This window comes from Equus quagga, chromosome 8 (genome assembly GCF_021613505.1).
Source record: "Equus quagga isolate Etosha38 chromosome 8, UCLA_HA_Equagga_1.0, whole genome shotgun sequence".
Classification (NCBI taxonomy): Eukaryota; Metazoa; Chordata; class Mammalia; order Perissodactyla; family Equidae; genus Equus; species Equus quagga.
The window spans coordinates 76,342,734-76,358,432 of NC_060274.1; positions in this window are offsets into that span (position 1 = coordinate 76,342,734).

Consider the following 15,699-nt stretch of genomic DNA (forward strand, 5'->3'; position numbering starts at 1 on the left):
TTTTGATGATATTAGCAGTTTTGAGGAGTTCTGGTCGAATATTTGGTGGAATATCCCTCAATTTGGGTTTATTTAATGTTTTTCTCCTGATTAGACTGGTATTATGGGTTTTGGGGAGTAAGCTAAGCGCATTTTTAAATGCAAGTGTTTTATTCTGTCTTCCCATTTTCACACTGTGGATATTGTTTATGTTAGTGAAAGTAGAGGTTAAAGGTCTCTTGGAAACATGGATATTAACTGCATTCCTTCACATAAAGTCATAAGTAGATCATAGAACGAAGTTAAATTTTCCAAAGCAAGGAAATTCATAACTTCAGCAAAATTTTGCTTCCCTTTGGAAAGAATCAGGTGGCTGATATGAATTTCCAGTGGTGGTTTCCTGACTTTTCACTCATAAATGTACAGGACTAGAAAAGACCAATCCTAGATGCTCAAGAGACTCTGTAGTATAAAACAGTAGTTTTCTAACTCGTTAGTTGTGAAAATCCCTGTTCAAATGAAATCTTGCATGGCCGCATAAACAAATAAATAAAAGCAGAACTAGTCTGATTGAAGCAGGGCCCCAGAGAGACATACTCAGGGTTTAACTGCAAATCCACCAGTTTGGTAGATTGCTAGAATAAACAGAGAGCAAATAGGTCTACTTCACATGATTCGTATGAGGCTTCAATGATATGTGAGATGTCTGATGTTGCAAATTTATGGCACAGAGTCATTCAAGAAATATCAGATCCTTTCTTCTCAAACTATAATTTAGAAAATGTATCTTTACTCTGCCATTTGAATATGTGTGTGTGTGTGTTTGTGTGTGTGTATGTGTGTTTGTGTAGGTATATAAGAAAACACGTAAAATGGTGAGAAGATGAGATAATTGTATTTAATAAATTTTATACTCTGAAATTGAAAGGTACTGTAGATTAATATCTAAACTAGAAATAACCAAAAAAAGTTAATTAAATATTCCCTAACATCTAAAATATACTGTATTTTAAAATGTTTTCTTAAGACATGAATATTCTATTGGGCAGAGGTTAAAAACTGCTATCCCCATAGTCATATTGCATTGAAAATATTGGTATTATGGAGTATATTGTCAGTCATGCTAACCAAATATTAATCTGTATTTTCTAATACTAAAAAAATCCAGATGATATCACTTATCTAGCTTGTATTCCAGGAAGATGGTAGGAGTAATAGAGCTTAGAATTTGGTGGAAAATTTGCCCTAGTCTTAGCTGAGAAAAATGAGCAGAGTAAAATCATTAAAGCCACTAAATCAGAATTCTAATATACTCTACTGTGTCAATGTTTGACGAAAATTTTGCAATAATAATAAAAAAAATAGGGGCTGGCCCCATGGTGTAGTGGTTAAGTTAGGCATGTTTGGTGCATTCTGCTTTGGCAGCCTGGGTTCACAGATTCAGATCCTGGGTGTAGACCTACACCACTCATCAGCCACACTGTGGGGGCAACCCACATATAAAGTGGAGGAAGACTGGCACAGATGTTAGCTCAGGGCTAATCTCCCTCAAGCAAAAAAAAGAGGAAGATTAGCAACAGATGTTAGCTCAAGGCTAATATTCCTCAGGAAGAAAAAAAATTATCTTTAGTTTTGGAATATTTATTGAATTTAAATAACTTTTATGAAAATTTAAAAGGTCTTAATTACATTTGATCATGGGTGGATAAGTAATAAATCTTTAATGTGCTCCATTATTTTATATTATGTTAGTAATTAATTGAAGTTCTACAAGGCATTTTGTTAATAATAATATAGCAATTGATTTTAGAATATTTTCACATGCATATAAGAGAGGGAGTGAACACAATTACTTTTCCAGTTTTACAGATGAATGAAGCAAAGCACAGAGCGATGGGTGACTTCTGTGGTTCACAGAGGGACTCAGTGGAGCTGTTGAGCATCCTAAATCTTGGGTAAATAACTTTTCCAATGAAGATTCTGGTTAGTTTTGATGTATCTGTTCTATTTATACTTTCAATTTGATTCCTCCCCTTTTACATGTTTAGCTAAGAGTGTTCTCTTTTTTTTTTCTTTCTTCTTCCCAACCCTCCCCAGTACATAGTTGTATATTCTAGTTGTAAGTTCTTCTAGTTCTACTATGTGGGATGCCACCTCAGCATGGCTTGATGAGCGGTACTAGGTCTGTGCCCAAGATCTGAACCAGGAAAATCCTGGGCCGCCAAAGCAGAGCATGTGAACTTAACCTCTTGGCCACAGGGCTGGCCCCTGAGTGTTCTCTTTATTTGAATCTTCCAAGTGGTTTAAATAAGATACAATTTTATATCTTATATCTTTGCTTTTGAAGTAGCAAATTTTTAAGTGTGAAAAAGAATGACAAAGGGAGGTGATGCACCATTATGTGTTTAGTTGAAGTTCAGGGCCACGGACGTGTTAGTCAGAGCTTTCCCTTCTTGGCTTTGTGCTATTGTTTTTCTGCTGAAATTTACCCTGAGTCCTGCCCAGTATATCGCCAATCTCATTCCTAGTTCACAGAAACAAGGAAAGAGGTAAGATATACACTATAGACAAGCCACACTCACCACAAATAGTGATCGCCAACATCATCTTCATTTATGAATGTCAGAATTGCTATATGCTTTGTTTTATTACTCAAGCCTGAGTATATTTGCTGTTTATTAGACTGTTGGAGATGTCTAGAGAACACTTAGATAACTGACCTGTAGAACTAACTAGAAAGAGAGAAATAATGGCAAGATAAATTGTATTTTTTTTCTTTTGAGGAAGATTAGCCCTGAGCTAATATCTGCCACCAATCTTCCTCTTTTTCCTGAGGAGGACTGGCCCTGAGCTAAGACCTGTGCCCATCGTCCTCTATTTTATATGTGGGACGCCTGCCACAGCATGGCTTGACAAGCAGTGTGTAGGTCTGCAGCTGGGATCTGAACCAGCAAACCCCAGGTTGCTGAAGTGGAACCTGCAAATGTAACCACTGCACCACCAGGCTGGCCCTTAAATTCTATTATTTTTGTATCAACTTAATTAGAGAAAGTGCTTACACAGCATTGACATAAATAGACTTTTCTTGGTTTCCAGAGATCATGTAAAACTGAGTCCATACCAGCTGAGCAGATCCTGCCGTCTGAATGGGAGCTGGGAAGCAGGATTCTGCTCTTCTTAGGTTGCGTTTGATGAGCTACAACCCTTCTAAATAGGGAGTTACTTACTCTATCTAGCTTTTATCTCTTTTGTCAGAAGTCATCCCTATTCCTTTACTTTATTATCATTATTTTAATGTGATGGTAGTTACTCACAATCCTTCATATGACATGGTTTGAGAAGATGACAATGTTCATGGCATAATTTTTATTGACTTTCCCTATCTGTAAGTACTTCCTGCCATCTCTGAATTTCCATTGTTAGGCATTTTAACTTTTCTCTTTCTGTACTGTGATGGTTATGTGCCTGTGCTTGTTTTATGTTCTTTACCTGAGTGCCTATTCTGGTAAAATAGAATCATGATTCACCTCTTGCTACCCGTAGTCTTAGCCTATTGCTCAGCATAATGAAGGGAGTCAATGAACATTTATTGAAGTAAATCTTTAGACCATCATCAAATGACATTTCAGAAAAATGCAAATTTTGTTTAATATCTCTGAATGTTTAATATTACTTGAATGCTACCAAAATTACTCAACTCAGAGCAGAATGTGCATAGGATAAACACCTTTGTGTTGGAGTGTGTCTTTTCCTTGTAGTGTGGATTGTATTTTTTCTCTCTCTCTAGGAATTTGGAAAGTCTGAAGTGGCTTCCAAGTATTTTCAATGTAGAGACATCTCTAGCTTTCTGAATATTTACAAAAGCCATTTTCTACTCAAATTTAGCCTGCTTCACTTATCGTTTTATGTAGTTTTCTTCAGCTTTTTAATAGTCTATATAGCTTACTAACTGCATGATGTTTAAGGTGTTTAGATGCCATTTGGAGACTTCGTAAAAGGAGGTCACTTAGAGTTCAAAAATGTTTAGAAAAGAGAAAAAAAAATCTTAGGAAAGTTCTCCTTGGGGTTGGCAATTTAGAACCTCTGCATGGTTTGCATTCAAGAAACAATATATGCTAAGATTATCTGTTGTGAATCAGGCTAAGAGCAAAATGAAAAACTGGGGCAAAATAAATGTTGTCATATTTAAGGGACTATCTCAAATCTCTGTGCCTGAGTCTTTTAAAAAATGTATATATGTAGATTAACAGTAATTTTAAAGTGATGTACTTCTGAGTTTTGAAAAAGAAATTTAAAGAAAAGCCAATAACAGAAATTTCCATTGCTCTGCCTAAATTTATTGCTCATAATTGTGGAACGTATGCCTCAAGCAGTAAAGTCAGGAAGGAGTTGCTTCAGCGTCATTATTCCCTTTCTTGTTTGGCCTAGAGGGAAGTAGAACTTAAGATAGTCATTTATGTATCTAAGCATACTACTTTAAATGTAGCCAGTCAGAGTATCCATTGAGAGAAAGAAAGAGAGGAGACGGAAATGACCAATAGCTAGCTTCTGGCTGGATAAAACGTTTACACAGAACTTCTGGCTTCCCCTCAAGTGGAGCTTTTGCGAGGGATTTATAGGTCAGATAGCTCAGCAGTTTCAGCCTGTTGCCCACTGTACCTTAACAAAGCCTGCGCGTGTTTGTACAGCTGGACTGGTAGCTGTGGGAGTCCCAGGAATCCCACAAGGCCCCCGCCCTTTTACCTCCCCTTCGCCTTTACCAGCGCACAAATATATACAGAATGAAACTGTCTGACTAGCAGGTTAAAGGCCCACAATTCAAGCCCTGTTTATTTTCTTTCCTTGATTTCCTGCTGCTACAGTGAGTAAATGGTATTTTCCCCCCTTGCTTTTTTTTTTTTAACCTGTTTGTCTATCAATGTCTAGTAAAGAATGAAAGAAATACTAGCATTTTACCATAGTTTATGGGACTCAATGCTTTGTTGTACTATTTTGAACCTCTCTTTCTCTTCCTTGCCCACCCCCACACACCTCTGTCTCCTTTCTCTCAAGGTCTTTCGAGTCTTATCTTTTTCTCATATTTTGGGGCAAGCGGGAAGGAATTATTTACCCAAACGAAGGAAAAAAAAAACATCCTCAAACTCTTCAAGTGTAACTTCACCCCAAGGAAGGGTGTTATTTTAATTACTGTTGAACCCATTCAGTAGAGAGGCCTGTAAATGCTTGATGCAGCTAGGAGAGTGGCAGTTAATATGCCTTTTGAATCGGTGCCACAAACTACAAAGACTGCCATCTGGGGAGGTATTACGTTTGTTAGAAAAAATAGTTGAGACTTTTCTTTAAATGAGCTTGTAAATTCCAGTCAATCTTAGGTTCATTTCATTTTTTTTTCAAAAAAACCCTCCTATATAAAATGTTTAAAATCATACTAATTAACAAGAAAAGGAACAGTGATTGTGAATTTCATTGGATGTCACTATACTCAAAGGTTTGATCTGCATGTTTATATTTTGAGTTGTTTACTGTCATCCCTAACAGCAATTTCATCAAACTCCTTGTGTTGGAAAAGAATCAAATGGATGAAGAAAAGGTTTTTAAATATTTGGTATTTTTAAGTTATCTTATTTCTTCATACTGAAAGAAAAGTTTTAATTTGAAAGCAAAAATAGTCTATTAGTTAATTTCTGATATTTTTACTAAGTGGTCACCCTTATCTCCCATGAGGCTGTTTTAGCAGCTGATGTAAGAATGGAGGATAATTGAAGTTAGATGAAACTGATTGTTACAGAAGTCTCCCAGTTAAATTAGCACGTTGTTCTAAAACAAGGCAGGAAGTCATTTGGAGCCTCAACTTCGTCTGGGAAATGGGAAAAACGGTACTACCTTGCCAACTTCACTGAGTTGTTGAGAGAATCAAATGATGGGATGGCTGTCAAGGTGTTTAATACGTGGAGAGATTTTATGTAAATCTAAAATAGTATTATTTTTCCCAAGTTTTAAATGATCCTTGATCTTTGAACTTTTTCTTTCCTTCTTGAGAGGATACTTTCACCGCAAATCCATAGTTACTGGAAGGTACAAATTATAAATTTCAAGGACAATCTAAATCAGACATAAGAAATTCCTTGTTATAAAAGCTGTGTTAGCACTGTGTCTTTTAACAAATTATAGAGGTACCTGAAATATAATGAAAGAGAAAAACTCTGATTATTTTAGTGGTTGACCCAATTGATCTAATTATAAATATTGAGAAAAGGTGCCCATACCTTTTTGTTTTTTTAGAAAGCTGAATGTGGTTTTTTTTTCTTTTTTTTTAAAGATTAGCACCTGGGCTAACAACTGTTGCCAATCTCTTTTTTTTCCTGCTTTATCTCCCCCAACCTCCCCCCCCTGTACACGGTTGTATATCTTAGTTGCATGTCCTTCTAGTTGTGGGATGTGGGACACCGCCTCAACGTGGCCTGACGAGCAGTGCATGTCGGCGCCCAGGATCCGAACCCTCGGCTGCCGCAGCAGAGCGTGTGCATTTAACCACTCAGCCACGGAGCCGGCACAAGGTGCCCATAATCTTATTTCAAAAACACTCCAGGATGCTTCTACGTCACACTCTGTTGACATTTTAAGTTACTTAGCAGGAAACTTTTTGATATTTATCCTTCCATTTGCTAAAGTTCCTTAGTTTCAAAGCCCCTATGGAACTGCAAACTTATAGTCACTGATTTAGTAAGGAAAATAGACTCAGCTGCATAAGAAGCAGGGTCTGAGTTACACTGGATTTCATGCAACACCCTTGCCATTAAGGACCATTAGAAAGATTTTTTTTTTAACATCTACATATTGCATTGAAAAGCAATTCATAATATTCCGAGGGAGTGAGGGTTAAACAAGTTTTCACTCAGGAATTCTTTTTCATTAAATATTTGAATTACCATTTGGAAAATATTTTCCAATTTCCCCCTGTCATCTCCTTCCCCCTTCCATCCTCACGTAATCCCTGTCTATGGCAGTCTACATTTAAGAAGGAGGTATCTCTAGAACAATGTTTGCATCCATGTCCATGTCCATGTCCATGTCCATCTGCATCCCTTACCTAATAAGAATAGGATATCTTCCCAGAATATTTACTCTAACCATATATAGTTAAGTGATATTTTCTTCACCAGATAGTTTTTGCACAAAAGTAAATATTTTATTTGAGCATAATTAATATTGCTTTTCAATTTGAAAAGTCTAATGAAAAAATTGTGTATTTTAATCTGCTTTACAAAATTTATCTTTATTTTTATTTATTCCTTTTCCTTTCCTTCTTTCTACTCTACCTGATATCTTTTTGATCATTGCTCTGTCTTCATTTAAATAAATAGAGCATTTAGATTCTTATCTTATGGATTACCTTACGGCTTTGTATTCCTTGTATTCTAGTGGTTCTGTGAGGCAAAATCCTTCTGACAATAAGGTTGGCCACCCCATACAACTGTACTACTGTTCTTAAGGCACTTACATGGTGGAACAGGTAGTGAAGACGAGGAGCATCTGTTACTGCCATAACACTTCCATGTAGCTGACTTTGCTAATTGCAGGAGATAAATTTACATGGTTTGGCTAGTTCTCATAAGTGCCCAGCATATACCTGTCCTTCAGCTGTCCTCTTGCTATAACAGTTTCTTATTCTAAAGATTCTAAAACATCCCTGAACAATCTGCTTAATAAGTAAGAGGAGGTCATTAAAATTTATAGGCAACTTCTAGATTCAGAGCAGCAACTGAATACATCTTTTGAGTGTCTTGGTTAAGGAAGAATTTATATTCAAAATCCTTGATGAGTTTCTTAACCTAGACAGGAGAAGAAGATGCAATTAAGATGTGTTTCCCCTGTGAAAAGTGGGAGATTGTTGAACAGTATTAAAAGTTGAACAGCTGGCCACTGTTTATGAAAGCAGCCGGGCTCTTATCCATAAGACAGGAAAGAGAGTCAAAAGCCAAAGTCTCCTTCTTTCAAGATACAGCTGGAAGATTTTCAAAGTTCAGGGAAATTTTTAAACCTAGGGTAGATGCACCTTTTCCCTCCTTGCAGATATAGGAAAAATAAGAGTAAGAAAATCTCTTTCGAGCAAAAATATCTTTATCAATTCTACAATTTATATTCTACCAAACACATGCATCACTTTTGGGCAAAAATATTTTGTTAACTTTTAACAGAAGTAAGAACAGATGAATGATGTGGGCACTGTATAAAAATAAGAGAAACTCAAATTGATTAATGTAAAATGGGGGAAAAGGTATAAAACAAGCAGTATAGCAAAGAATTAGTTGGCTGAAACAAATTCATAACTTTAGCAAGAAGTAATTTTTTTCATAGTAAAACAAGCAAACGTCTAAATCAATTGTTTGAAATCCTTGTGACCTATCTGTGATATGGTAGATCCAGTGAGTTCTGTGGCCAAAGGGATTTACTCAGAAAAGGAGCTCTGGACAGGAAAATTAAGGAGGAAGTAAACTGAATGTTTCATTTTGACATTGTCCTATTGATCAGTTAAATTTTATTCCTTCATGTGGTAAATATGTGTCTACTGGCAGAAAAAGTTTTGTCTATATCAAACATGAATAGGAATCAGAATTAGAGGTTATTTGAGTAACCAAGAAAAAAATCAAGGTTAAAATACGACTTGATCCTACAAATAAACTTCCCTCTACTAGGCAGTTGTATTTTGGAAGTATTAAAATAACCCGATTTTACCAGATGATGTGAGTCTTGCAAAAGAAGTACCTGGTTCTCCAACAGATAAATGTGAATTTGTTCTGAGTCCTCTCCATACATGATATCTGTAAACATTCTATTCGATGCTTTTCTTTCTCTCTAGAATGCTACTACACTCCAATAAAACAGTTGATCATTATTTTGGGCATGGGAATTTAAACCTTGTCATGGAAAAATGCTTTTATAAGTTTTACAATGAAAACAAAACTGTAGATTTATTTCATTTGTTCAAGTGGGTTAAATTTGAACTCGAAAGAAAAGATATCAAAACGAAATGCAGCATGAGATGAACAATGGCTTTTAAAACATGCGCACATATCAACACATCTAGGTTTTCAAATAAATCAGATTAAATTAGTTATTTCATTTTATACTCATCCTAAGCTACTTGGGAAATATGCAGAAGGATTTGTCCTTAGATTTAAAAAATAAGAGTGCAGTTGTTCATTTCTTTTTTGAGGAAAGCAATTTCCAAGCCTTGTTATTAGAAATATCCTAAGAGCGTGACCAATAAAGTTAAAGATTTGGAATTTCCTTTGAGTAAAAACAAAACAAAACAAACAAACAAACTTCTCATATAGTCGCTAAGTCTCCTACGATATGGAGCATTTACAGTAGTTCCTCCTTGTCTGTGGGGCATGCATTCTGAGACTCCCAGTGGATGCCTGAAACCACCAACACCAAACGTTATATATACTATGTTCTTTCCTATACATACATACCTATGATAAGTTTGATTTATAAATTAGGCACCATAAGAGATTAGCAACAATAACAATAATAAAATAGAACAATTATAACAATGTACTGTAATAAAAGTTACTGTACATCTTGGCAATCTCAGCATATGATTTTTTTCTTTCCTTATTAAGTTGAGAACTTTCACCTTTTCACTTAAAGGAAGTAGTTTACAGCTTCTCTTTGGCATCTCTAAACTTCCAGCATTGCTACTCTTGTACTTTGGGGCCATTATTAAGCAAAACAAGCATTAGTTGAACATAAGCCATTGTGATACCACAATCATTGATCTGATAACAGAGTGGGCTACCAAGTGACTAACGAGTGGGTGGTGTATACAGTATGGAAACACTGGACAAAGGGATGACTCATGGCTCGGGCTGGATGGAGAGGGATGGTGTGAAATTTCATCACACTACTCAGAACAATGCAAACTTATGAACTGTTTATTTCTCAAATTTTCCATGTAATATTTTCAGACAGCAGTTGACCAAGGATAACTGAGACCGCCAAAAGCAAAACTGCAGATAAGGGGAGACTACTGTATTACTTTTCCTCTGTTATCATTCTTTCTCACTGTATCAAGCATTCTTTGAGTCAAAATCAATATGCAGTGAATCTTGGTTTCCTAACAACTAGTGTACTTTCAGATACAGAATAAATGGTTTTAGTTGAGCCAGTTCAGTGGAAACCTGGATTTCCTGCTGGGGTAGGTGGGATTCTAGTGAGCGTAGGAGAACCCTGATGTGAGACAAGGCAGCTCTGCAGCTTCAGGAAAGCCAGGGAAAGATGGGTGGTTGGGGACCGTCCTGGGAGCTGGATGATGTCAGAAGCTATCGTGGAAGTAGCTCTGCAGAGAAGCCAAGTGCACCTCACAGCAAGTGAAAGGAGCAGTGTGTTGTAAGGTGCACACGCTTGGCTCTAGCCTTTTTGTCAGTAGAACAAATGTGGTACCACCATGGCACACAGAAGGGAAATCCATGATCCTGTCTTTTCTTCTTGCCTTGGATCAGCCCTCACTTGGCCATCCTCAAGGTAAGTGGGCTTTGTGGTATCCTAATAGTCTAGCCATTCTGAGCCACTAACATTGCCAAACCCAGAGTAAAAGTAGTACCAACATGCAACAGAATCCAATTCTACTATGTAGACATATTATAGGTTATTTCTACCAAGTGGCACAGACTTTTGGTGGAATAATTTGCTAAAATTAACAGTAAGCAACTTTCAAGACTACAAATAATATGTTTCTTTAATCCTCACATATTCTGTCTAGATTAGGTAAGCTTTCTGAGCACTGTTTTGAGGAGGAAATATATAATATGGATGTTGAATTACTGGCAGTGATAGAGAACAGCAGTAACTGAAGAGATTTCCAAACAAAAGGCAATTACCAAAAGACATATTTCATCTCACTGCTCTCTAACGATAAGCAGGCAGCACATTTATCAATCTACATTGGCTTGATATTAACAAAACTGCAATCAATTTCGAAGCTTGCTGACTTTTATAAAAACTATTAAAGAAGTAAAAACGTAACATATACACATATCAATCCACAAAGTAGATGACTTACATATTTAGAATTGTATTGTTTTCTTAATTATGATTTTTCCCATTTTACTGGAAATACATTTTATGATTTTGTATCTGCTTTAGTTAGCTCTTTGAATAAAAAGTATTACTTCTAAATATATTTTATTGATAAATCAGTTTTCGCTTTTCTTTAAAGAATCCCACATTGGAATAAATGATTTGTTTGCTCCATTACAATAGACATAAGACACCAACTACTTTTTATCTAATTTTATTCGTGGATCTGACTCCTGATCTTTACCGTTTTGTCCTTCCCTCCATCTCAGACCTGTGTTGCTGACATTATGTACTGGTATATGAATTTGGGTTTTATGCTCTTAAAGACGAACAATACTTCTGTTGAACTCCAGCTGAATAATTCGAGAAGGCTCTCAATAACCAATTGAGCAAGATTTATTTCAATCTGGCCCTGCAGAGAGTTCTACCCTGTGGCAGAAAGTGGTGTTTTTGGAACAATGTTAGACACTCTTTACTATTTTGCTGTCTCCTGACAGAAATTAGTAGTGAAGGTCTTATAGAGTAATTTATCAACAGCCTTTTGAATTCACACTTTTACAAACCGTGTATCCTCAGTTGAGGGAATATGTTGCCTGCTATTTTGCATCAAAATGTTAGGGGAAGGCAGATTCTGACGGGGGAGTTTTTCAGAGTAATTGATCTGGGTGACTTGGACTTTGGTTAGACTCCTTGAGGCCTGGTCTTGAGAGAAGCTGAGAGGACCTGCAGCAGGGCTCTCCGTGATCCTGCAAGATGCGTAAACACAGATGCAGCAGGCGGAGGCAAGCAGCCCAGCAAAGACCCGGGCCAAAGTCAGAGCACTTAGCACATTGGGAAGCAAAGTGCCCATGCAGGCCTCAGAAAATAAACAAACTGTTGTGTGCTTGTGTTTTTAAAAGAAAGCTTCAAAGCAGGCTTATTTTATAAAAGATCATGAAAATGAGAAGGGTTATGTATGTTCTATTTATATCTTTGTAAAAAAATAACACTTTACGTGTTCTATTTATACCTTTTATAAAAAAATATAGTTATAACTGTATATAGATCTCTTTTGTGTACCTTTAATATGAAGATAAAATGTCCTTTTAAAATTAATACACTTTCAAATTCTATTAAGCATAGCCTGGGCTTAATATTCATTTTACCAAAAACATATTTTAAAAGGATATTAAATATGTGCCATACCAACACAAGATGTTAATAATCAGAGAAACTGGGGGTAGAGTAGTGTATGGGAACTCTGTGTACTTTCTGCTCAGTTTTTCTGTAAACTTAAACTGCTCTGAAAAAACCAAAGTATATTAATTTTTAGAATATTTTTAAAAGGATATTAAAAGCAATACCATAATTCATGATGAGATCAAATTATTTTCCTTCCTCACTTGTACTATCAGAAAATCAAGAGGGTTAGAAGAGCTTTGAATGTGTTTATAATAGAAACAAATGAATGTTACATAACTTGTAGAAACACTTTCTGAAGAAAATGGAAGAGACTAAAGTGTACATAAAATATGTACTACTTTAAATTTGAGAGTATGCCCTCCCTGGATTTTTAAGTAGAAAAAGGTAAACAGCATTAATCTGTGTGTATTTATATGTATATATCTCTTCTCTGTGTGGTGACGGAAGAGAGTTTTGTAGCAGTATTTTTCAGTGATAGATAAATAAGATCCTTTTTCTTAAAAAGCTTTGACAATGATAAAGGTATATCTACAAAAGTTTATTTTAAACCCTCATATTTAGTAATCTTAATATTATTATATTTGATTCACCCCTAATTGTGTGTTGATGTGTGTGTGGATAATGTTTATTTTCCAAAATATAAAATATAAGAAAAAAAAATAGAGAGAGAGAGAGAGAGGAAAAGAAAACAAATAAACCAAAGTGTGATATTCATTGGAAACTATTAAAGGGCATTTTCCAGTAGCGAGCTTTATTTCCAGCCATTTATCTTGTGCTACTTCCTCTCTTTAAATATGACTTCTGATTTTGCTTTGTCTGAAAAATAACAGCAATTTGAGTAAAAGGGCCTGAAGTTGAAAAAAAAAAAAGTCTAAAGTCTTGACAAAGAAAAATATTCTTTCTAATACTGTCATGCAATTTCCAGGATCAGAATTTATGGAGGCCTGAAGTTCCTGGCACTACCTGACATAACTGGCATTATTTGATCTTTCTAACCACAGCACCCCAAAGCTGAAAAGAATCAGTCAGGTAGAATTCACATTTATTCTTTCCTTCAATGAAATTCATTGTATAGTAGCATATGTTGAAGGGAATGTGTGAGTTTTATAGCGGGTCAGAAAGGCTGCAGTTCTAATCCATGATTCACAAAGAAAACAGATCACATAAAGACCAGTGCAAGACTGCTGGGTTGGAAGGTGGAAGGTTCCAGTATGTAAGCCATATTCCAGTCTGATATGTGTGTAACAATACGGTAATAAAAATGAAAACACTCCGTGTCCATAGCAGAGAGTCTTCAATTTAGGACTCTTAATGCCTTATTTAAAAGTTCTTGGTCAGACTCTTGCAAGGCCAGAAAGATTCATAGAATGGTGCTTTGTGAAGTGCATAAACCATTTGTGAACTCAAGGGGAATATTAAATATATTTCACTTGCCAAGAAGTTAATCAGTCAACCACAGATCCTTATTCAATGCAATTTATTGAACACCTGCCATATTAGAAGAGCCATAACAAGCCAGGTGGTGAACTGAAATGGCAACACTGCCCTCAAGGTGCTTATAATCAGAAGAAAATAAAGAGGATGGCAACTAAAACTTACACAGACCTCCCAGTTTAAAATATTTCACGTACGTTTGCAAAGGATGGTTGAAGCATGATAACCACATGCAACACGACCATCAACAAAAAACTCAGATATGCAAAAAAATAACCAGTTACAGGTATTTGTGTGTGCATGTGAATGAATGTGTGAACATGCAGAAGGGGGCAATTGTCTTTAGTCTGGAACACCTTTAGAGAACAGTTGAACGTGAAACAGATTTCTGAAGGAATGGTAGAAAACAAGAAAGAGATTTTGTAATCAGGGGACAGAATTCTGAGGGGTGTGACTATTTGGAAAATAAATACTGTGTCAAATTGTAGTAATCAAGTAATCAAGTAATTAGCTGTTAGCTTCCCAATTAAAAGTATTAACGATTTTAAAACTGATTGGGAACAGATACTTAGAAGGTTTTGAAGAGGGGAGTAATGTAAATAAAGACTCTCTTAAAGAAGTCTTTTCTGTCTTATATGTTTGCAGGACAAATGATTAAGACACTAAATGTAGGCTAGTCTCACAGCTGGAAGGTATGAAGAGGAAGACTAATCTTTCTAATCACATGGGAAAGTTCCGGACGGGTCAGAAGAGGTAGGTTCAGCTTTAGTTAATCTCACCCACTCTGTGCCTGTTAACTCACCAAGAAGAATTTGCGTGGCAAAATATCATTCTGATGACTGATGAAAGAATACAAAAACGTATGGCACTTGGTAGACACTTGAATTACTTAATCTGAATCGAAAATATAAATCCAATTATAAAAATTACGACAATGGATTAATATGTAGCCTCAAAAATAAAGTTTGTTTTTTATAAATAGAAATTTTCATTTTACAATAAGGTTAGCCAGACAAAATTTATGTTCAGCAGTAGCTATACATTTATAGTACCATCTCACATGCAGAGGGGAAAAAAAGGTATACTTTTCTGATATCATCCCACTTTTGCCAAATTAGAGTGAATCTGTAGTAAATCTAGGGATTTTTTTAAAAAAAATTTAAAGTAATCTCATTGCGGAGAAAATCCACTAGGCTGTGAACAGAATCATTTTGAACAAAGCGTTCATTGTTTCTCCTCAACCAGTCAAATGGAGGTTTTAATCCAATCTCACTCTACTAGTCTAATTTATCTTTCCTTACAAATAGAATCACAAGGAAATACCAATCATTACTTTTACAGTTCAATGTGTAAAACAACAACAACAAAACCCAACAAGATAGAAAAACCTGTAAATTGAATGGTCCTGATGTGGAATATGATTTTTACTAGCTTTAAGTTCTTTGGGTTTAAGGATTTGGGTACTTTTGAATATGTATTTATGTTTGAAACATGTAACTAAGCAAGAGAAGGCTTTTGTGTGGTCATTCCTTTGGAGCACCACTTTTAAAGTCAGACAGTCCTATTCTTGCAATTTAGCTTCTTTCCTGACAAGTTCTGGACTCTGACAGAGTTAACCCACCCTCCAGGGTGGCTCCATTAAATGAAGTTACGTGTGGAAAGCAGCCTACATAGAGCATACGCTCATCAAATAACTCACCCTTTTCTTATTTATTTTTAGTTACAACCTTAGACCAAGTAGATGCAACTTAAATAGACTCAAATCTGAAATAACTAACAATAATAAAAACAATCATTTGCATTTACTCGGCACGCTACAGTTTACAAACGCTTCCAGGTTTATGATGTTGCTTAGTGTAGAGAGAGCAACTATTGCTATTGCCATTCCACAGAAGATTATTCTGAAACTCAAAACAGTTTAGAGAAATACCATAGATCAGAAAATTAGTAGATCATATGGTTAGCTTCAAACCCAGATGTTCCCACACTAAGGACCATTCTATACTGCTGTTGGCAGAG